Here is a 23,744-nt window from a genome sequence, read left to right as displayed (position 1 = left end):
GGTGTGGCTAATGTGGCTACTACCCTTCCTGCCATCGGGAGGCTGCTGCAATAATCTAGAGAAAAGATCATGGTAGCATGGTCCGCCCTAGTGGCGGAGGAGATGGAGAAATTGGGACAGACTCCAGAGATATTTAGGAGATAAAATAAATAGCGGTGTTAAGCAGATGCAGGTGGAGTGGTGGAGGGTGGGAAGAGATGGAGATGTTAAGCCTGAAGTGTAGGTTTCTGACTTGCATGTGTACTTGGATGGATAGTGGCACCAAAGGAAACATGAAAGAGAATTAGAGTGGCAAACAATATCAAAAGTTTGGTTTTCCATATCTTGAATCTGGATGCTTTTAAGATATCCAAGAGGAGATGCAGAAGTAGACAGCTGGATTCAGGAACAGGGAACTCAAAAAGATATATGGTGGGCAGGAGGTATACGCTGGGGAAGACAGTTTCAGCCCATGAACGTTATAATGATAAGGACCACTTTGTGTCATTATACTCACCATGGAGTCCAACACACAAATACAAATTAACTTGGCCATTGCAAGTAGTAAATACATGTGAAGACAAATTGTCCAGATTATTTTAAGGAAGCGAAATAAAAGTTCATTTGGAAAGTTTTTTGTTAGAGACATAGTAAAAAGACAGTGAATGACAGAAAAATCATGTTTTAAGTTTGCTGTGAATATTCACAACATTTTTCTCTGCCAGAGTTTCAAATTGATTAAAAATTGCCACATTAAAATCTCACCCAAAGATTATTTTCCTTACGGGCAAATTTATTAGAGTTCCAAAACTGAGTTAGTAATGAGAGAAATACATTATAAATAAAGATTTTTACTATAATTCTATCACAACTGTTTTCTGGGTTGAAGAATCATAACGAAAGGGGTAGATTTTCCTTACTTCCCAAACAGTGCGCAAAGTAGTAGTTGCCTACTTGCAATTCTCACTCATCTTTCATTTTATTCAAAACAGAACAGCACGACATGAATCCAGTGGAGTTGGAATGCGTGAGCTTATTGTGTTTAAGTTTGAATTGTTGTGAGACAGAAACATGAGTGCCATGAGTGTGAGTGTCCATTTCATAAAAGCAAACTATATTAGTTTCCTAGGGTTGTTATAACAAAAATACCACAAACTGGTGGCTTAAAGCAATAAAAATGTGTCGTCTCACATTTCTAAAGGCAAGAAGTCCGAAATCAAGGTGTTGGCAAGGCCACACTCCCTCCAAATCCTCTTGAGGAGAATCCATCCTCGCCTCCTGTAGCCCCAGGCATTCCTTGGCTTGTGGCAGCATCTCTCCAACCTCTGGCTTGTGGCAGCATCTCTCCAACCTCTGTCTCTGTCATCATGAGGCATGGGCCATCTTCCCTCTGTATGTCTCTGTGTCTTTATGTGACATTTTCTTTCCTGAGTCTCTGTTTTCTCTTCTAATAAGGACACTAGTTCTATTGGATTAGGGCTCACTCAGACTGTGTATGACCTCATCTTAATCTATTACATCACCAAAGACCCTATTTCCAACTAAGTTCCCATTCACAGGTATTGAGAGTTAAGTCTTCAACATATCTTTTCGGGGGGAACACAGCTACCCTATAGCATGACCTCTGTGAGCTAACTGAAATGCATGTGTGGATGTGTAAGAGAGGGCTCAGTATATGGGTATGTGTTTTTGTGTGAGTGTGTGTGTGTATAGTAAAGAACTATAACCAAGTAGTCAATCCGTTGATCTTGATTCTGCTTCCTGGTTCTTGCTTTCAGTGGTTGCTTGGATAGCTTTTATGCTGTCCCATGACTCCATTCACAATGAGTAATGGATCTTTTCCGGGCTCTCACTCCCACTTTTAATGAATACCAACGCTAATTAACTGACAGTAACATGTAGCTGCTCTTGGCTGCATGCATCTCTCACTGAGGTCATAATGGCTGTTGGTAATGTAATTTATTACGCTGTAAGGCACACTCTGGGACTCTCAGTGTGTAGACCGTTTCTGCAAGTGCCAAAGCAATGGAAGGCAGGCCTTTCTTGGGAAGGTAATATGTTCCATAGCTCCTGGGCCTTGGCATAATGACGCATCAAAGGCACAATGGTTCCTCTGGGATGCTGTAAAGGTTTCCAACCACTGTACCATCTGCTGGGAGGGACAGAGGACTAGTGTTTGAAGAAGGATTACTGCTGATATCCTGAAATCAGAAACAGCAACAGAACCCCCTGAATTGTCAGAACACAGTGTATTATTAGTATTATTAGCCTTAGAATTGTCCTGAGAGTGAGAAAATTGCATCCCAGGAAGAAACAACACCATACAAGCAGTATCAAGGATTTCTGATTAGGAGGATGGCAGGCACCCAAGCCCTTATGTGCCCTGCAGTGAGGTCACTCGGGCAGCCTGTGTTAGGACCCAACTCTGTACTCCCCGTGAACTCTACCAAATTAGCTTTACACGAGGAAGCCGGCTTGCTTCTCCTGAGGATCAAAGCAGCTGGACCCGGTCCCAATGTTCTGTAGATAACCAGGTCACAGGATACGTTTGTGCCCTGTTCTGCTCCTAGTACATCATGCTGTGGATTCCTCTGTATTTCCCAGTTTATATCCATAGAGGGAACTTGGGTTCACATGCTTCCTTCTATTATCTGCACTAATCTGGTGACCTGGGATCATTAGTGTACCCTCCACTCTTGTTACAACGCTTCTGGAACTGTGTTACATTTTTTTCTCATGTATGGAGCTACTGTTCCCAACGAAGCCCTTTTATCCTTCCTATAATAACCTTTGTAATAGTAACAGCACCTCCTTGTAACACTTAAAATGTTTGTCTCACAAGGGCAGCATGACAAGGGAAAGTATGTCAGTACGATTTTTTAAATGACATCTGAATAGTGAAAAATCACAAGACTAACTAGCCAAAGTAATAAGTAAAATGACAGTGGAATAGATGTATGAATATAATGAATAAAGGATGGAAGAGAATAATGTAAGTTAGAATTTATTTTAGCTGTTCAATGGTGGGTGTTCATGACCAATAGGCCATGCGTGGATTCATTCTCCTTTTCATGCTGCTCAATTCACATATTCTAAGATCATTCTCTACATACATACATCCATACAAATATATAGTAAAATGACAATAAAGTTTTGAGACTGACTTTTTAAAAAATTCCAGAACTTAAATATCCAAATTATTATTTCTTTAATCCTGGAAGCATATGGTTATTCCAATCCTCCTGTATTTACCCAAAAGCCTGTGGAACTGCTCTTTTAGAAACACCTTTGAATCTAGTTTGTGAAAACTAAAAACCAAAAGCATACTCATTATTTTGTGTTCACATCTTAAATGTGTCATCAAACTGTTTAATCATCTTGAATATCCATCATATTCAGAGATTCAGTTCTAAATATCTTGTCTTTAAGCTGGCTCCTTTGAATGGACTTCTACTATTATATTTTTATCTTAGATAGTCTTAATAATGAAAGTGATACATGCCCATTATAACAAGTCAAAGAGATGTATTATGAAAAATTAATAATCTCCTTCCTGTCTCTCCCTCGAACCTCATCTTCATTAACTAATCAAATATGGTACATCCATGCTAAAGAATAATAAACAGCTATATGTATTAACCCAGAGGAATGTGCAAGGTATATTTTAAATAAAAAAGAGGGAGAAGGATATATACGGTATGATAGTATTTTTATTTTTAATTTTGTCTATAAATGTATAGATCTATAGCATGTATGTACCATATTTTATTCAAACACTGCCCTAGAGATGGACAGTCAGGCTATGTGCAGTTTGCTGCCACTGTCAGCAATGCTCCAGAAGACCTCCTTAATCACGAGCCTCTATACACAGGCACCTTTATCTATAGAAGAGATTCCCTAAGGTGGGATTTCTGGGTCAAAATGTATATATAACGTCTTTTCTTACTCCTAGGAAGAGGAAAAAAATGTGTTGAATTGATAAAGCATTATTGAAATTCAATTAACAGAAAAATGAAAAGCCAAATCTGTGTTTCCCTGTGCCCATGACCAGAGAAAACTAGCCAGATTCTTGTTTAATATTTGGAGAGAACATATTCATACTGCACAACAAATCCATCACAGTCATGGGCAGCTATGCTTGTTAAGGCTGTGGTGTTTAAATTATTTCTCACTCTTCAAGTGTCTCAAGCCAAGTTTCAAAATGAAAATGACAGTTGTACAGGCATTAAAAAATATTGTAGATATACTATTAGATATAACTTAACCAAAAGTACCCAGGAGAAAAGATATGAACTTGATCATCCTGTTTTATGACCACAGGGTATATAATAATCCAAGTCTAACAGATTATTAAACCATTGTAAGCTCTGCCTGAAAAAGAGCAACAATTTCACCCATTTGTGACTTTCTTTAGAGTCACTCAATAAATACCCACCATAGCAATGTCTGTTTCCTTGTTGAGTCATTCTTCCAGCCCTGTCACCTTCCTAATGTCATCACAATGACTTGTCAGTGCATAGATGCACACTGATGAAAAATTCTGCCTGCCAGTTTACAAAGAGTACCTTGGATAAAGACCATCCTGTAATGTGCCCACCGATAGTCACTAAATGTTTTCTTTCACCTTTATATTTTTATTATAATTTAGTGTCTTTAACCATTCAGGAGAGAGGGCATACCCTTCATTCTTTGTAAAATAATGAGAACAAAGGTCATTACTGAAGAAAAGTTCTAGTGTGTCCCATAAAGTATAAGTTTTATTTCATTTGATAAATATTTATTGAGTGCCTGCTCTCTACCACAATAGTCCTAGGCATAAGGGACAGAAATGGAGAAATTGGTCATTGACCCAAAGGAGGCAAGAGACAAATCAGTAACCACGTTTACAGCACAGTGTGAGAGGAGCTATGATGGAGACACAAGTTGCACTGGAAACCCAGATATGGGTCACCTACAGTACCTAAAATTGTCTAAAATATTTGTAGAGTCACCACACATGGCAAGGAAGCATATAGGGCTGAATATTCAGTTTTCTGAACAATATTGAAAACTCAATGATCAAGTCAAGTGGCAAGAAAATTGGGAATAAATGACATACTGGCAAGTTGAAAATCTACAAGGTTATATTTAAGCTTTTCATTTTGAAAAACTTAAAGATACACTCACATATACTTATAGTGGAACCGTAGGATGATGCTCATGTTGGGAATAGGAACAAACTAATTTTCTAAATTGTGAAGTCAATTTATCAAATAAAATTCTTCTTTGACCCCTAGGGCATCCACATCCATGTAATAATAAGCTATTGTTTGATGATGATTGACTGTATTTCTACAATCTTTTTTTTTCCTTCTTCTCCCAAAAGCCCCCCAGTACATAGTTGCATGTTCTAGTTGTGAGTGCCTCTGGTTGTGCTGTGTGGGACGTCGCCTCAGCACGACCTGATGAGCAGTGCTATGTCCGTGCCCACGAACTAGCAAAACCCTTTGCCACCAAAGCAGAGCTCGCGAACTTAACCACTTGGCCATGGGGCCAGCCCCTATTTCTACAATCTTAATAAACAAAAGTCATTGAAAATTTTGATTTAGTTTTTGGTGACAAGGATAGATTTCCATGTGACACAGCAATTACAACTTAATTCAGCTTCAAAGATGAGCTTTACAACAGAAGAATCCCAGGGAATTTTCTTAAAATTGATGGTGTGTTAGCTCTAAGAACATCTGTGTAATCCACTTAAAAGGAAATAGTAAACAATGTGGCTGTAAACAAGCACTTCATAAAACATTTCCATCCATGTTTACTTCTAATCTACAAACATAATGGTCTATAAAAGCACAATTTTAACCCTCGAGCTTTTCTTTTGAAAAAATCTGATTTTCTCGGTCCCCATACTAAGTAGAGGGATATTTGCTGCTTTTGCATGTGTTTGTATAACATGAAGAGTTCGTAAGTAGTTTGCTTACGTGAAATATTGTGTACCTTCACTTATTGTTTTCCTGCAAAAGAATAACAAAATAAAGTCTTAATTCTTTTTCTTAAGGCCGTTTTGCAAGGACTCCAGTATATCATCACTTAGCACTCATCTACATGCCAGTACACGAAGGTTCCTTCTTTCCTTCTTTCTTTCCTTCCTTGGTCTCTCTCTTCCTTCAAGAGTATTGACCAATAACAATCACATCTTTATCATAGTGCTATCTACTCAGATTCCAAAACCAGACATAACAATTACTTCACAACTATTCCATTAAAGGGTTTCATAAAACAGTATGGTGAGCCAGCCCTGATGGTCTAGTGGTTAAAACTCAGCGCACTCCACTTGAGAAGCCCTGGTTCATTTCCAGTCACAGAACCACACCACTTGTCTATCATAGCCATGCTGTGGTGGTGGCTCAGCTAGAAGAACTAGAAGGACTTACAACTATGATATACAACCATGCACTGGGGCTTTGGGGGCAAAAAAAGAGGAAGATTGGCAATAGACGTTAGCTCAGAACAAATTTTTCCCTAAAAAAAACTATGCTTAAAAAAACCCCAATGTGTATTAGATTGCACATATACATGGTTAAGTTAAATGACTGTGATAGCAATATAGGATAGTCACTTTCAGAGCAAGCATAACAGGCTGCAGGAGCCCTAAGGTTAATACTAGCTCACACTCACACACAGTATTACCAAGTATACTACTCAGTTGGGATACATCCACTGAAAGAAATATTGCATTAGCCCATAGAAAATTAAAATGTGTCTGTTTTCGTGATATTAAGATTATTAAGTCTCTTGGAAAAGACTGTCAATTGGCCCTGAGTATATTCATAGCATGACCACAAACCACCATTCTCCACTTCCACTGAGCCCATGAACTAGTTCTTTGAAAAGATAAACAAAATTGACAAGCCTTTAGCTAGACTCACCAAGAAAAAAAGAGAGAAGGCTCAAATAAATAAAATCAGAAATGTAAAAGGAGAAATTACAACAGACACCTCAGAAATACAAAAGATTATAAAAGAATACTACAAAAAGCTATCTGCCAACAAACCGGATAATCTATAAGAAATGGACAAATTCTTAGAATCATACAACCTTCCAAAACGGAATCAAGAAGAAATAGAGAACTTGAATAGACCAATCACCAGTAAGGAGATTGAAACAGTAATCAAAAACCTCCCAGAAAATATAGTCCTGGACCAGATGGCTTCCCTGGTGAATTCTACCTAACATTCAAAGAAGACGTAATACCTATCCTTCTCAAACTCTTCCAAAAAATGCAAGAGAAGGGGAAGTTTCCTAACTCATTCTATGAAGCCCAGATTACCCTGATAACAAAACCAGACAAGGACAACACAAAGGAAGAAAATTACAGGCCAATATCACTGATGAATATCAATGCAATAATCCTCAACAAAATACTAGCAAATCGAATACAACAATACATTAAAAAGATCGTAAACCACGATCAGATGGGATTTATTCTAGGGATGCAGCAATGGTTCAACATCAGCAAATCAAACAAAGCAATACACCACATCAACAAAATGAAGACTAAAAATCACATGATCTTCTCAATAGATGCAGAGAAAGCATTTGACAAGATACAGCTCCATTTGTGATAAAAACTCTGATAAAACGGGTATGGAAGGAAAGTACCTCAACATAATAAAAGCTATATGTGACAAGCCCACAGCTAATCTCATTCTCAATGGAGAAAAACTGAAAGCTATCCCTCTAAGAACGGGAACCAGACAAGGATGTCCATTTTCACCACTCACTTAACATGGTATTGGAAGCCTTAGCCAGAGCAATCAGGCAAGAAAAAGAAGTAAAAGGGATCCATATTGGAAAGGAAGAAGTGAAACTGTCGCTATTTGCAGGACATGATTTTATATATAGAAAGCCCTAAGAATCCACCAAAAAACTGTTAGAAATAATAAGTGAATACAATAAAGTTGCAGACTACAAAATCAACATACAAAAATCAGTTGCATTTCTATACACTAACAACGAAGTAGCAGAAAGAGAAATTAAGAATACAATCCCATTTACAATTGCAACTTAAAGAATAAAATACCTAGGAATAAACTTAACCAAAGAAGTGAAAGACCTGTACACTGAAAACTATAAAACATTGTTGAAAGAAATTGAAGAAGACACAAAGAAATGGAAAGATATCCCATGCTCTTAGATTAGAAGAATTCACGTAGTTAAAATGTCCATACTTCTTAAAGCCATCTGCAGATTCAGTGCAATCCCTATCAAAGTTCCAACAACATTTTTCATAGAAATAGGACAAAGAATCCTAAAATTTATATGGAACAACAAAAGACCCTGAATAGCCAAAGGAATCCTGAGAAAAAAGAACAAAGCTGGAGGTATCACAATGCCTGATTTCAAAATACACTACAAAGCTATAGTAACCAAAACAGCATGGTACTGGCACAAAAACAGACATACAGATCAATGGAACAGAATTGAGAGCCCAGAAATAAACCCATACATTTATGGACAGCTAATATTTGACAAGGGAGCCAAGAGTATACAATGGAGAAAGAAGAGTCTCTTCAATAAATGGTGTTGGGAAAACTAGACAGTCACATGCAAAAGAATGAAAGTAGACCATTATCCTGTACCATACACAAAAATTAATCCAAAATGGATTAAAGACTTGAATGTAAGATCTGAAATCATTAAACCTCTAGAAGAAAGCGTAGGCAGTACACTCTTTGACATCGATAGATCTTGGCAGCATATTTTCAAGTACCATATCTAACTGGGCAAAGGAAACAAAAGAAAAAATAAACAAATGGGGCTACATCAAACTAAAAAACTACTGCACAGCAAAGCAAACCATCAACAAAACTAAAAGACAGCCTAACAATTGGGAGAAGATATTTGCAAACCATATATCAGATAAGGGGTTAATATTCAAAATATACAAAGAACTCACATACCTCAACAACAAAAAAACTAACAACCCAATTAAAAAATGGGTAAAAGATCTGAATAGACATTTATCCAAAGAAGATATACAGATGACCAACAGACACATGAAAAGATGTCCAACATCATTAACTATCAGGGAAATGCAAATCAAAACTACAATGAGATATCACCTCACTCCCATCAGAATGGCTATAATTAACAAGACAGGAAACAATAAGTGTTGGAGAGAATGTGGAGAGAAGGCAACTTTCATACACCTCTGGTGGGAATGCAAACTGGTGCAGCCACTACGGAAAACAGTATGGAGATACCTCAAAAAATTAGGAATAGATCTATCATATGATCCAGTTCTTCTACTGCTGGCTATTTATCCAAAGAACACAAAAACACGAATGCATAAAGATGCACGCACCCCATGTTGTAGCAGCATTATTCACAACAGCCAAGACTTGGAAGCAACCTAGGTGCCCATCAAAGGATGAATGGATAAAGAGGATGTGGTATATATACACAACGGAATACTACTCAGCCATAAGAAACAACGAAATCCTGCCATTGTGACTATGTAGATGGACCTTGAGGGGATTATGCTAAGTGAAATAAGTCAGAGGGAGAAAGTCAAATACCATATGCTCTCACTCATAAGTAGAAGACAAAAACAATGACAAACAAACACATAGCAACAGAGATTGGATTGGTGGTTACCAGAGGATAAGGAGGAGGGGAGAAGGAGGAAGGGAGCAGGGAAAAGGGGTGATTAGGTGCATGTGTGTGGTGGTGGATTATAATTAGTCTTTGGGTGGTAAACATGTTGTAATCTACACAGAAATGAAAAAATATATAACGATGTACACTTGAAATTCACATAATTTTATAAACCAATGTTACTGCAATAAAAAATAACCAAAAAGAATGGACTCAAGGGACACGTAAATGGGCAAGGCACACAAGTGAAAGAAACAAAATGAAAGCTGCCTCTCTGATTCAAGATTGTATCAGATTCTCATGTTTCTGAAATGTTTGCAGTGCGGTCCTTCCTAGAAATAGGGAGAAGAAAACCCAAAACACCGACTCTAAAGAGCTAATTAATAAGCAAGCAGCTTCTCAGAAACTGCAAAGCACAGCTATAGTTCTCCTTTGACCAGAGTATATCTGTATGTATGAATTATTTACAGGTAATGTAGAAGCTTATACAGTATATGAAGGAGAACATTACATTTTATTTATTCAGTTTTTGTACATCCTGCCTCACATCAGAAATGATTGCAACTGGCTTACCATGACTGAGAAGATGGCAGTGGTGGAGGCCTGGTATTTAAATATTCTTGAATCCCCTCATAAAGAACAGGCAGAGCAACCGTGACACCAAAAACCAAAAACCCACAGGCAACATGTGTGGTAAACTAGGCGACAAGGTATCCCCCACAAGCCCCAAACTATGAACACCCACAGCTCTAAGACCCATGTACAATGATCCTTTGTGCAGGAGGAAGCAGAGGGAATCAGCTGGACATCTGGCAGCCCCAAGAAGAAGAGAATCCCACCAGCTCTCAGTGGAGGTCCCACAGGCTTCTGAGAGAGTGGCTTAGTCTGGAGGGTTTCCCCAAAGCTCCCTTCCAGGATAGAGCCCCACGATGAGAAGAAATTGCTGAGATAGAATCCAACTGGGGCAGGAAGAGGCAACAGGAATGAAAGAAAGAGAAGGTCCAGATACGTGTCATGAAAACACAAAGTCATCAAACTAGAAAAGATATCCAAACTACCACTACCACTCTAAAATACCAGAAAACTCATTTCCCTTAGAAAACAGCATCAGGAAAATATCAGAGTGAAAGGAAGAGGGGCAAGCAAAAGAACACCCCTACAGAGTATACAAATGTGTCAAAAAGACATGCCCACAAAAAGATAAAAAGTATAATCTACTGTTTAGAAGCAACCTAAATGAAATGAAGAAAAAGATAGAGGATGTAAAGAATCACAAATTAGAATTAAGAAAAACTCAAAAATGAGGTGATGGGAGAAAAGAAAAATTTGAAAAGAAAGGTAACAGAACTTACAAAAGAATTAGAAGTAAAAGAAAAATGATATAATTTTAAGACTAAACTAGAAGGAATAGAAGAGTAGGTAAATACAAGAGACAGTATCTTTCAAGAATTAAATGACTCAACAAACAGGAAATAGAAGGGGACCTTCTCAACCTGATGAAGGGCATGTATGAAAAATTCACAGCTAATATCGGACTTAATGGTGAAAGACTGAATGGCTTTCCTCTAAAATGAGAAACAAGACAAGGATATCTGCTCTCACCACTTCTATTCAATATTGTGCTAGTCGGTCTAGCCAGGACAAAGGCAAGAAAACAACCTAAAATGCATCCAGATTGGAAATGAAGTAAAACCATCTCTAACTGCAGATGACGTGATCTCCCCGTAGACAGAAAATCCTAGGGAACCATTTAAAAACCGTTAGAACTAATAAGTTCACCAAGTTTGCATGATACAAATCAATATATTACAAGAATCAATTATATTTCTATACACTTATAATGGACAATCTTAAAATGAAATTAAGAAAACAACTCCATTGACAATAGCATTAAAAGAATCAAATACTTAGGAATAAATTTAACAAAAGAAGTCCAAACTGTATACTCTGAAGACTATAAAACATCAATGAAAGAAATTAAAGAATATGTAACTCAAAATCCCAGTCGGCTTCTTTGCAGAAATTGACAAGCTGATTCTAAAATCCATGTGGAAACTCAAGGAGCCCAGAACAGCCAAAAAAACCAAGGAGAACGAATATGGAAAACTTACACTTCCTGAATTCAAAACTTCCCAGAAAGTAACCATGACTGCATCGTAGTGGCAAAAGAACATATGTAGAATCATGATAGAGATCAATAGAATAAAATAAAGAGTCCAGAAATAAACCCTCTCCTTCACAGTCAATTGATTTTCAATAAGGTACCAGGACAATTGAATGGGGAAAAACAGGCTTTTCAAAAAGTGATGCTGGGACAACTGGCGATCCATACTGCAAAAGAATGAAGTTGGAATCCTACCTCACCAATATACAAAAATTTACTCAAAATTGATCAAAGACCCATATGCAACAGCCAAAACCATAACTCTTTTTTTTTGATAGTATTTTGTTTTTTAAGATCAGCACCTGAGCTAACAACTGTTGCCAATATTTTTTTTTTCTTCTCCCCAAAGCCCCGCAGTATCTAGTTGTATATTCTAGTTGTGAGTGTCTCTGGTTGTGCTATATAGGATGCCCCCTCAACATGGCCTGATGAGTGGTGCCATGTCCATTCCCAGGATCCAAACCGGTGAAACCCTGGGCCACCAAAGCAGCGCAGACGAACTTAGCCGCTTGGCCACGGGGCTGGCCCCAGTTGATCATAAAACTCTTGGAAAAAAACATAGGCATAAATCTTGAAGACCTTGGTTTAGGCAATGGTTTCTTAGATATGAAGCCAAAAGCATGAGCATCAAAACAAAATAGAGAAATTGGACTTGATCAAAATTAAAAACTTTTGTGCTTCAAAGGATACGATCAAGAAAGTGAAAAGACAACCCACAGAATGAGAGAAATATCATAAATCTGATGAGGGACTTGTCTCTAGAATATGTAAAGAATTTTTCCAGCTCAACACAAAAAGACAAACAACCCAACTAAAAAATGGGCAAAGGATCTAACTAGGCATTTTTCCAAAGAAGATATACAAATGGCCAATAAACATCTGAAAAGATGCTCAGCATCATTAGCCATTAGGGAATTGAAAATCAAAACCACAATGGCATACCACTTTACACCCACTAGGATTGCTGTAATCTAAAATATATGAACAAGTATTAGTTAGGATGTGGAGAAACTGGAACCTTCATACACTGCTGGTGGGACTGTAAAACGGTGTAGCCACTTTGGAATACAGTTAGCTTCTCAAAAGGTTTTACAGATTTACCATAAGACCTAGCAATTCCACTCCTAGGTATACACCCCAGAATAACGAACATACGTGTCTGCATAAACACTGCTACATAAATGTTCATAGCAACTTTATGCATAACAGACAAAAATGGAATCAACCCAAACGTCCATCAATTGATGAAAGAATGGATCAATAAATTGTGGTATATCCATACAATGGAATATTATGCAGCAATAAAGACATATGAAGTACTGATACACACCACAACATGGATGACCCCTGAAAACATTATGCTAAGTAAGAGAAGCCAGTGTTAAAAAGCCACATATTTTATGATTCTATTTATATAAAATGTCCATAATAAGCAAATCTGTAGAGACAGAGAGTAGATTAGTAGTTGCCCCACAGCTGGGTGGGTTGTGGGGATTAGGAAAAATGGGGAGTGACTGCTAATAGGTATGGGGTTTCTTTTTGGGGTGGTGAAACGTTCCAAAATTGATAATGTGATTGATTGTACAACTCTGGGAATATATTAAAATCCATTGAACTGTACATTTTAAATGAATAAATTGTTATGTGAAGTATATCTCAATACAGCTGCTGTAAAATATATTTTTAAAAAGAATTAGATAAAAAAATAATTTTAAAATTAAAAAAGAAATGAAGAGAGAAAAAAGACTCTTGAAAATATAGTAGATATGGAAGATAGGAAGATGGGAGCTCCCAAGGAAAAAAAGTCAAAGTAATGGGACAGGACAAATGTTTAAATTTGTATTTCAAGAAACTTTTCCTGAGAAAAAAGAAACTAGATACTCCGTATTGAATCGCTAGCTCTAATAATTACTATTGATTTAAAGAAAAATGTCTGAATGGAGGTTATCTGTAGGAATGGGGATAAAAGTGGATGAGATTTGAAAAGAACACTTAAGCGTCTCCTGGAGGTTAGTAATATTCTAAATCCAAAGTTTGGTCATGGAGACACAGACATTTGTATTGCTGTTATCTTTATATCCCTCAAATATGCTAGAAATATTCCATTGTGAGTGTGTTCAGTATTTACTAAAAACAATTAAATTGTCTAGTACCATCAGGCAGGGTCTAATAAGTGCCTAACAAAGAACATAGACAAAGTGAAAGAGAATTAACCTGCAAAGACAGTGTGAGCTTTTAGGTTGAGGAGTATAGCAATGCCAGACTGGTGGTTTAGTGATTACAAATGGGTGCTGCCACCCCCACGGCCTGGGTTTGTTTCCCGGTCAGGGAACGACATCACCCGTCTGTCTGCTATCATACTGTGGCGGCTGTGTGTTGCTGTGATGCTGAAAGCCGTGCCACCAGTAGTTCACATACCAGCAAGGTTACCCATGGTAGACTGGTTTCAGTGAAGCTTCCAGACTAAGACTAGGAAGAAGGACCTGGCCACTCACTTCCAAAAAAATTGGCCATAAAAACCCTGTGAATAGCAGTGGAGTGCTGTTTGACATAATCAGCACCAGAAGATGAGAGGATGGTGCAAAAAACATCCAGGAGATAGGGTCACCTGGAGTAGGAATCAACTAGAGGGCACTAACAGCAGCAAAGTATAGCAATCTCTAACAAGTGTTGAGCTCGATTTGTCTATATTAATTCATTAATTTGGTCCTCTGAACAACCCTGTGAGGTAGGGACAATTATTTTCCCCATTTGGCAGATGAGCAACGTAAGGTACAAATAAGTTATCTAAAGTTTGCACAGTGAGTTGGTGACAGAGTTGGACTTTTAATCCAAGCAGCTTGGCTTTGAGTCTATCTCCTTAATTAGCAATGCTCCCCTCTCTGTGGTTTTGCTTAGGCAGGAGTGGTGGTGGCGCTGGGGGTGGTGGTGGTGGTATAAGCAAGTTGGGAGTCATGCCAGCTACACACAAGGACAAGAAGGCGAAGGCCAGATAACTTCTAAGATTAGTTGGAAGGCTAAATTGGGCCAAATTCAGAAATGCCTTGAATGCCGTGCAAAAACTGCTGGTCTTTATTCTTTAATCAGTGGCCAGTATTGAACATTTTTGAACAAGCAAGTAATAAGCTGAAAGTTAGGTTTCATTGGGGACCACTCCCATGGCCGAGTGGTTAAGTTTGCATGCTCCACTTCAGAGACCTGGGGTTTCACCAGTTTGGATCCTGTGCGCAGACATGGCACCACTCATCAGGCCACGCTGAGGCGGCATCCCACATAGCACAACCAGAGGCACTCACAACTGGAATATACAACTATGTACTGGGAAACTTTGGGGAGAAGAAGAAGGGAAAAAAATAAATGATCATATAAACTGGGCTGGAAAGCTGAGGAAAGAACTAAACGAAAGCAGAAAATCTATTTGGAGACTTTGGGGGAGTAGATGAATTTAACGGAGATGTCTTTGAGCCAAGAGCCAGAATCTTCAAATACTACTTTTGACCACAATGCTGAGAGATTCCCAAGGGATGTTGTGTACAGAGGACCAGTCTTGGCAAATGCATGTCCTTCAATACTGTGGAGTCTTGACTCCCAATGACTGATACCTCCTGCTTGAAGCTGGCTGGCTGGATTGTACGGAGAACTCTGTCTGTCCGACTAGAGGCACGACTAGAGCTTAGAGCAAAAAGTGGCAGGCAGCCTCATAACTCTTAACCCTCCATGGCCTACCCTTCGTGGGTGAGGCAAGAGTTGTCTGAGAAGGCAGCTCAGAGAGGTGAGAGCTAGGAGCTGCAGGAGCAAGAGGGCCCAGAGTATCTCTTCAAATGGGTTTAACACACGCGTCCCCTGCTACATTCCCACCCCGGGGGACCAGGTCTCACTGGTCCTCATGGGCAGGGATTGGGAGAGAAGGGCTCCCAGCTGCACCTGCGGGCACTGAACGCTATTGTGACAGTCAAAGCATAAGTGACCCCAACACCAATTATGGTTGTGGATATGGGTGCAGAAAGGAAGGACTTGGCGTGAGATCACAAAGACTGACTGGTTATGATGTGAAGGAATGGAACCATCAAAAATGAGAGTGTTTTAGAGCCAACCCTGGTGGTCTAGCAGTTAAAGTTTGCAGCCAATGCCTGGGTTTATTTCCTGGTCGTGGAACCACACTGTACGTAAGCAAAAGTGAGGCCATCTTGTTACGCTAAACCCAGCCCCTCCTCTGTGTGACTACTCACTGCTCTGCACGTACTCTAAAATAATTCACATGCTTTCCTGATTTACGGCCTCCACTTACATAGGTTCTTCCCAATAGCTTGATACATTAAAACTTTGTTCTATGAGTTTCTCTCCAGGAACAGGCTGACCACAGGCTGGAAACACACCTACAAGGTATCCATCACAGCTGACAGAAGAATGGAACAATGTGATGCCTGGAGCCTGTCACACCTGGAGACCAATATCCCTGGACCATTTCCTCATTGTTCATTTTCCCTATATAACTGCCTCAAGATTCTGTAATCCTGGAAGATGTTTTTTTTGAGATATTAGTCTGCCATCTTCCCGATTATGCCAGCTAATTGAATTAAAACTTCCTTTCTCGATCTCTAACTCATTGTGATTGATTGGCTTAGATTGTGACAAGTAGAGTGAGCCCATTGCTCGATATCAACACCACCCATCTGTCAGCTGTCATGCTGTGGCGGCAGCTCACGTAGAGAACTAAAAAACAAACAAACAAAAAAGTAACAACTAGGATACACAACTAGGTACTGAAGCTTAAAAAACTCTCTCTCTCCCTCTCTCAAAAAAATAAAATAAAATAAAGAGTTTTGAACCCTGAATAGCCAAAGCAATCCTGAGAAAAAAGAACAAAGCTGGAAGCATCACAATCCCTGAGTTCAAACTATGCTACAAAGCTGTAGTAACCAAAGCAGCATGGTACTGGTACAAAAACAGACATACACATCAATGGAACAGAACTGAAAGCCCAGAAATAAACCCACACATCTATGGACAGCTAATCTTTGACAAAGGAGCCAAGAACATACAATGGAGAAAGGAGAGTCTCTTTAATAAATGGTGTTGGGAAAACTGGACAGCCACATGCAAAAGACTGAAAGTAGACCATTATCTTACACCATGCACAAAAATCAACTCAAAATGGATTAAAGACTTGAATGTAACACCTGAAACCATAAAACGCCTAGAGAAACACATAGGCAATACACTTTTTGACATCGGTCTCAGCAGCATCTTTTCGAACGTTATGTCTACTCAGGAAAGGGAAACAAAATAAAATATAAACAAATGGGACTACATCAGACTAAAAAGCTTCAGCAAGGCAAAGGAAACCATGAACAAAATGAAAAGACAACCCACCAACTGGGAGAAAATATTTGTAAATCATACATCTGGCAAGGGGTTCATTTCCAAAATATATAAAGAACTTATGCAACTCAACAACAAAAAGACAAACAACACGATCCAAAGATGGACAGAGGATTTTAACAGATGTTTTTCCAAAGATACATAGATGGCCAACAGGCACATGAAAAGATGTCCAACGTCACTAATTATTAGGGAAATGCAAAGCAAAACCTCAATGAAATATCACCTCACTCCCGTCAGAATGGCTGTAATTAACAAGACAGGAAACAATAAGTGTTGGAGAGGGTGTGGAGAGAAGGGAACCCTTATACACTGCTGGTGGGAATGCAAACTGGTGCAGCCACTATGGAAAACAGTATGGAGATTTCTCAAAAAATTAAAAATAGAAATGCCATATGACCCAGCTATCCCACTACTGGATATTTATCCAAAGAACATGAAATCAACAATACAAAGAGATCTATGCTCTTCTATATTCATTGCAGCATTATTCACAATAGCCAAGATGTGGAAGCAACACAAGTGCCCATCAACCGATGAATAGAAGAAGAAAATGTGATATATATATATATATAATGGAATACAACCCAGCCATAAAAAAGACAAAATTGTCCCATTTGCAACAACATGGACCTTGAGGGTATGATGTAAGCAAAATAAGCCAGACAAAGACAAAAACTGTATGATTTCACTCATATGCGGAAGAGAAACACATGGACAAAGAGAACAGATTAGTGGTTACCAGAGGGGAAGGGGATGGGGAGGGGGAGGGCAAAAGGGGTAAAGGGGCACATATGTATGGTGACAGATAAAAACTAGACTATCTGTGTGAGCACAATGCAGTCTAGACAGAAACTGAAATGTAACAATGCACACTTGAAATTATACAATGCTATAAACCAATATGACGTCCTTAAAAATAAAATGAGGGTTTTGAGCCGAAATAATGAGTAATAGTGGCACTGAGAGAACTATGAGAACCAGAAAGAGATGCTTGCTCTCAGTAGCCTCCTATTCTCTCCTTGTTTTTGAGGCATCGTTGTATAGCAAAGCTCACAAAATTTAAACGAGATTTCAAATTCCTACTGCACCACCTTGAACCTTCAACGAAGGCTAATGACTTAATATGCAAATTTCCCTATAGGTTCATGGATTTTTTTAGTTGGGAGAGACTTTTTTGTAAGAGACTATACATATAATCTACTCATATTCTTTTTTATAGGGTATAACAGAAAATGGTCTGGGTTTCTTAATAAAAATAATTGCTTCTATTTCTTGAGTGCTTATTTTGTCCCAAGCAGTATGCTAAGCACTTTATACTCATTACAGAAATAAAGGCAGAATTATTATATACACATTACAGAAACAGCACTCTGAAGGCTATTATTGTCCTCATTTTGCTAATGAGGAAATTTAGACACTGAGGAGTTTAAAAAGTTAAGAAACTTACTCCAGAACACAGGGCTAGTAATTGGCCAATCCGTGCTTCAAACCCAGCTGACTTCAACCTGTCTTGTCCATAGTTACAAGTGATGTGCATGTTGCCTCTGAGTTCACGTTTCTAGCATATATCATTCTCCTGCTTTTAACCACAAGTTTTGCTCAGGTGGGCACTACAAAATTAGCAAGTGTTCTTTCAACTAAATCCTAACCAACTGGTTATTTAACTGAATTGCTAATCAATCAGTTTAGTCAGCGCCCTTACGTCCTTCTTTATTTGCTAAAGCATGAAGTTGATTGAACACCCCCCATGTGTCACACACATCAATCTGCTGGAGAAACTGAAAACGGAGCCTTTCTTTCCACGTTCTTGGATAATCATCTGTGGAGAGACACACCTTGAGAAATAAAGATAGCGACCCAAAACCACACAAGAACATCACTGCACAGAATACCAATTAGACCCTTACTATAGTAAAGAAATCTACTCTAGAGTCACCAATTTGAGTCTAGTTTGGAGAAATTTGCTGTGCAAAAAGACAGTAATAAGTGGCATGATAATCTAATGTAAATTCCACAGCCAATGCTTGCTAAGAGAATAAGGCAATAACTTTTAAAAAATGTAAACTATAGCTCAATAGCTGCAAACCCAAAGACAGATAACGGAGATTATTTTTCAGAATCAGTCCGATAAAACAGCTATTTTTGATTGAATCATTCAGATACTTCCTTTCCCAAGTAGTTACTTGGGCCCAAATGACCTGTATCATTTCTTCAATTATCTGCTTTGCTTTTGCAGTGGAGACTTAGAATGAGAGAAACATTTCAGCCTGAAAGTTTAGAGAGTAAAGCCAGAAGGGAAATGTCACAGACCCGGGTTACCTCAGCCTGAACCGGGACAATGATTCAGTAAGTCCTCAAGTCAGGGAGGGGCTGCTGAGCGCCATTCTCCACTGATGCCGAGTACAGCACAAGGAGGCAGCTCGCTTCCTGGCACACAGCAGCTGCACAAACAAGCCTCGAAGAACGAACTCCCAGTTCACAATCACAAGGTCCCATCCCCACAGGTACCATGCGGGAAAGGGGAACTCTCTCAGCGAGAGTCATTTCTGGCTTGAAGTCTTTAAAAACCAAGAATTTACAATAGTTTGGATTTAGAGGTGACATTTCTTGGGATATTTCTCAAAGGGGACCCGCCGAGTGTGCTCTTAGCTGTGCCTTGGGCCCTTAGGCTGCTAATCCCTCAGGAAAATTCGCCACTGTTATTTTGTCACTCCCATCCGCTCCATGCTCTGTGATCTTAAGAAACGAAACTCACATTCCTAAATCGATTGCCAAAAAGGGATTTTGGACCTAAGTGGTGCTAAACTCAGAGAAAAGTAGAAAAAGGATAGTGACAATCCTCAATACTTTTCTCTCCAGTTTTAACAGTTTTATCTTAAAAGCACATTTCTTAATTATTCCGGATGAATGTAGAACACTTGGTGAGCCGTTTTCTGAAGGCTCAGGCCTCTGGCATTAAAAGTCGAAGTGCTGAGGTAAACGACTTTCTTGGAGATGCAATGGCTTAGAAGTCAACTCAATCGCTTAGTTTCAACCCAAGTACTGCTTTAAAACATCGTCTCATATTAAGTCACCAGGAGAACGTCTTGTAATATTGCTCCATTTAATAGGGGATCTATGATTATTTAGAAGCATCACTAAATTAAACTCACATCTCACTGTAATAAATCCCCATGCAGTCCCCAAATTAGTCACACAGAGAAATACACTATGTATTAAAATACAACCGTTTTTTGCATGTGTGGCAGAACACAGAAGCTATTTTGTTTCACAAGTATAACATGATGGTTTTTACGGGGGAAGTGAAGAATAATGTATCCAGTGGGGGAGGAATGTAATTAGCTTGAATACAGAGTATTGGAATTAGGCCAGGACAATAGCCAAGTTACTGGAAAAAAGATTCCATTGTGGAAAACAAAAATTAAAACAGTGTCCCCTTGTAAAAGCTTATATTCTCATGATTATTTTTTTTCTCTCTCTCTCTCAAAGCAGAAAATATTATGTAATAAGATACTAAAGGATTATATCAGAAATAACCTTTGCTGAGCATCTACTGCATGCTAGGCACTGTGCTAAATGTTCTCAGTCTTCATAATTCCTCTGTGCCGGTCTGTACAGACAAGCTCCTCCACCGTGCCTGTCCCAGGGCCCCTCTTGGGCCTGCGAGCATCCCTCAGTGGTGCAATGCACTTTCAGAACAGACCTGGGAAGAGGCCTGAGCAGGGTCGAAACAGGCTTGGGCTGTTGGGCAGGAAATTCCAAGATCCCTGGTATGTAGATGGCCTAAAAGTCAGGGTGAACATGGGGAGCACAGGCTCCCAAGCGCGTGCTCCTTGACCCTGCATACCCCTCAGCGCTAGGCCCCGAGGCCAGAATAGGGAGTTGTAAATTTGGAGCCCAGTGCAGATCCCCATGTACCATTCCACCTCCTGCCTTGGTCTGAGGTTAGTGCCACCAACCTGGTCTAAATCCAAAGGTTATCTCTTAACCCCTAGACTCAATAGCTTCACGGAACACAATGCGTACTCAAAAACTGCTAGCCGAATGAGGGATTGCATGACAGACTCAATACCTGTCCTCTTGGAGTTTAGTAGAAAAGACTCGTGTATTATCTATGGAACAAAATGGGAAACATACGAGGCTAAAGGAGCAAAAGAGCTCTGATCATCAGCAGTTTTCATGGCTGTTTCATTTGGTTTAGACTGTCCATGAGGAGCCCCTGTGGCTTAGCTGTCAGTAAAGGCACTTAGCTCCCAGTGCACAGGCTTCAGCACGCTGCATTCTCCATCACAGTTCAGGACTGGAATTGTACCCAAGATAATCCATCTCAGACAAGCCCAGAGGCCACACCAGGGAAACAGGAGAAGAATAACCTCAGGTTATGTTGCTCAGCCTGTTGTATACTTTCGGGGGTGGATCAAGAAGAGAATAAAGGAACTGAAAGTCTCTCTAATCACCATCTAACATTGTCTCACCAGGGCCTCCTGGTAACAGGATAAGGGGTTGATTTATTTATATCGTGTTTAAGTAAAATAACCCCTAAGAGTAAGTTAGGCAGAAATTTAGAATCTTTATTAGTCTTTTTTACAACAGAAGGTAGAAATTGTTTTTCTTTTAAAATAAATTGTTTCTTTTATGATTACAAAAAATGGCGTATGCTCTTTGGGAATAATTTTGAAAATGTGTAAGTGTACAACGAAACATCAACCATAATCCCACCAACCACAACAATGACCATTAATATTTTATTGCACTTGTGAACACTAAGATCATTACCAGCTACTTAACTGTAACTTCTCTTTTCTTTTTCTTCTAACATTAAATAAGCATTGTCCCACATTATTAAGAATTTTGGATATATCAATTTTAATAGCTACATAGTATCCCATCATGGAGATTTACTTAGGGTTAACAATTTACTTAACAATGAACTCTCTTGTTTGTGTTTTGTTTGGGGCTTTTGTTTTTTCCTGTTGTTTGTTTTTGCTTTTATTGTTGCTTTGATGAATAATAATGTATTTATTTTCTTATTTTGACTTTAATATAATATTATGTATATATGTATATAATATATAAACATAAGTATTTTAAGAAGTAGGATCATTGAGTCAAAGGGACAGACTCTTATTAAGATTCTGCTAAACTGTTTTCTAAAACTTTAGGAACGGATTCAGTTTAAACACCGTATTCTCATTCCCCCTCTCCCCACCACAGAGCACTAACATTTGTTTGAATATTTGATAATTGATAAGTAAATACGGCATCCTATTATTTTAATGTATATTTACAAAGAAAACAATTTAAATAAGTGGAATTATGCCTCATTTCCCATTGAAATGTATTAAAAATCCTTTTTTCTGATTGTTAAAAATATTTCCTGACCGTCAATCAATGATAAATACATGATAAATATCTCTGAATTGACTTTGTTCTTAAGCATTATTTACCTATTGCTGTTTTTAAAATCGGAGTTGGAGATTTTCTCGGCTTGGTCCACAGAAGGGGCAGATTTTTGGTTACATATTCAAAATATGAAATTGAGTTAAAATGATTCCATTTTCTACCTGAAAACTCTATTCTTATAACCCCAAATTCAATGTCTTAAGAATCACAGTGGCCTCTGGCACTAGCTTCCTATCTTAGCAGCTTATCTCAATTTATCCCTTTACATTTATAACATTTCATTTTTATTACACTTTCTATTCTCCAAAGTATTGCATGCCATATGCTTATTTTTTCAAAACCCAAACCTAATTTTTTGGTAGGCATCAAGAGGATAACAAATTACCATTCAAGCTAAGTGTGTTTAAAAACAAACAAACAAACAAAAAGGAAAAAGGAAACAGGTATGAGGATTACCAGCTTGAAGGGAGCCCCACTTGCTGGAAAAGCATCCACACACCAAGTTCAACAGGATGTGGGATTTTTGCCACCGACTTTTTTCCATTCATGGTCTCACTTGTGAACAGTAGAAGCAAAAGGAGCTGGTTGGTGGTCTGCGCCTGTCCAGTCAATGCTGGGAAACTGTCAGGATTACAATGCTCCTTTGTTGCCTGCCTTGGCAGCGGTGCCAAGAGCTGAATGGGCCACGGAGACTGAACTAGTTATGACGACTGCTCGGTCCTCTCCAACGACCAGAAGGCCTCCCCACCTCATCGCCTGGCCACCCTGGGACGACAGTATGGATGTGGAGATGCTCCACTTCCTCCCACCGACATGCTGCACCATGTCAGCTAATGGAAATTTTTGACTTCCTGACGATCGGTCTAATTTAGTAGGAGTACCAACCTCCCTTGAAACTTGCGAAAAGAAAGCAGAGAAGATAGAAAGTACATCACGAAAATGCTACGGTGTAATGATGTGCTAATCTCTCCCACTGAAATGGCATGCTGATTGTTGAGGATGGAGAGTAAAGGAGTAAGAAATAAACTCAGAATCAAACAGAAAAAGAAGCTGCCCTCTGATGATATTCATGGGGAAAATCTCATCTGACCAATTTAGGTCAGAAAGATTGTTTATATTTGTTTTTGTCATATCAAATCTCCCAGAGCCCCAGTTTTCAGATTTAAATGCA

At 38.8% G+C, this 23,744-nt stretch overlaps 1 long non-coding RNA gene across 2 annotated transcripts in view; it reads right to left on the bottom strand.

Annotated features, from left to right (window-relative positions):
• The window catches only part of LOC138915842 (uncharacterized), a 39,062-nt gene extending 15,929 nt beyond the window's left edge, over positions 1-23,133 (bottom strand). For both annotated transcript variants that reach the window (XR_011422198.1, XR_011422197.1), the window contains exon 1: positions 23,030-23,133. This is a non-coding gene — a long non-coding RNA (uncharacterized lncRNA). The remainder of the gene's footprint in view (positions 1-23,029) is intronic.
• Positions 23,134-23,744: the final 611 nt, after the last annotated feature.

This window comes from Equus caballus, chromosome 10, assembly GCF_041296265.1.
Source record: "Equus caballus isolate H_3958 breed thoroughbred chromosome 10, TB-T2T, whole genome shotgun sequence".
Taxonomy (NCBI): Eukaryota; Metazoa; Chordata; class Mammalia; order Perissodactyla; family Equidae; genus Equus; species Equus caballus.
The sequence above is the reverse complement of the archived record's forward strand: the minus strand, read 5'-3'. Positions and strand labels throughout refer to the sequence as shown.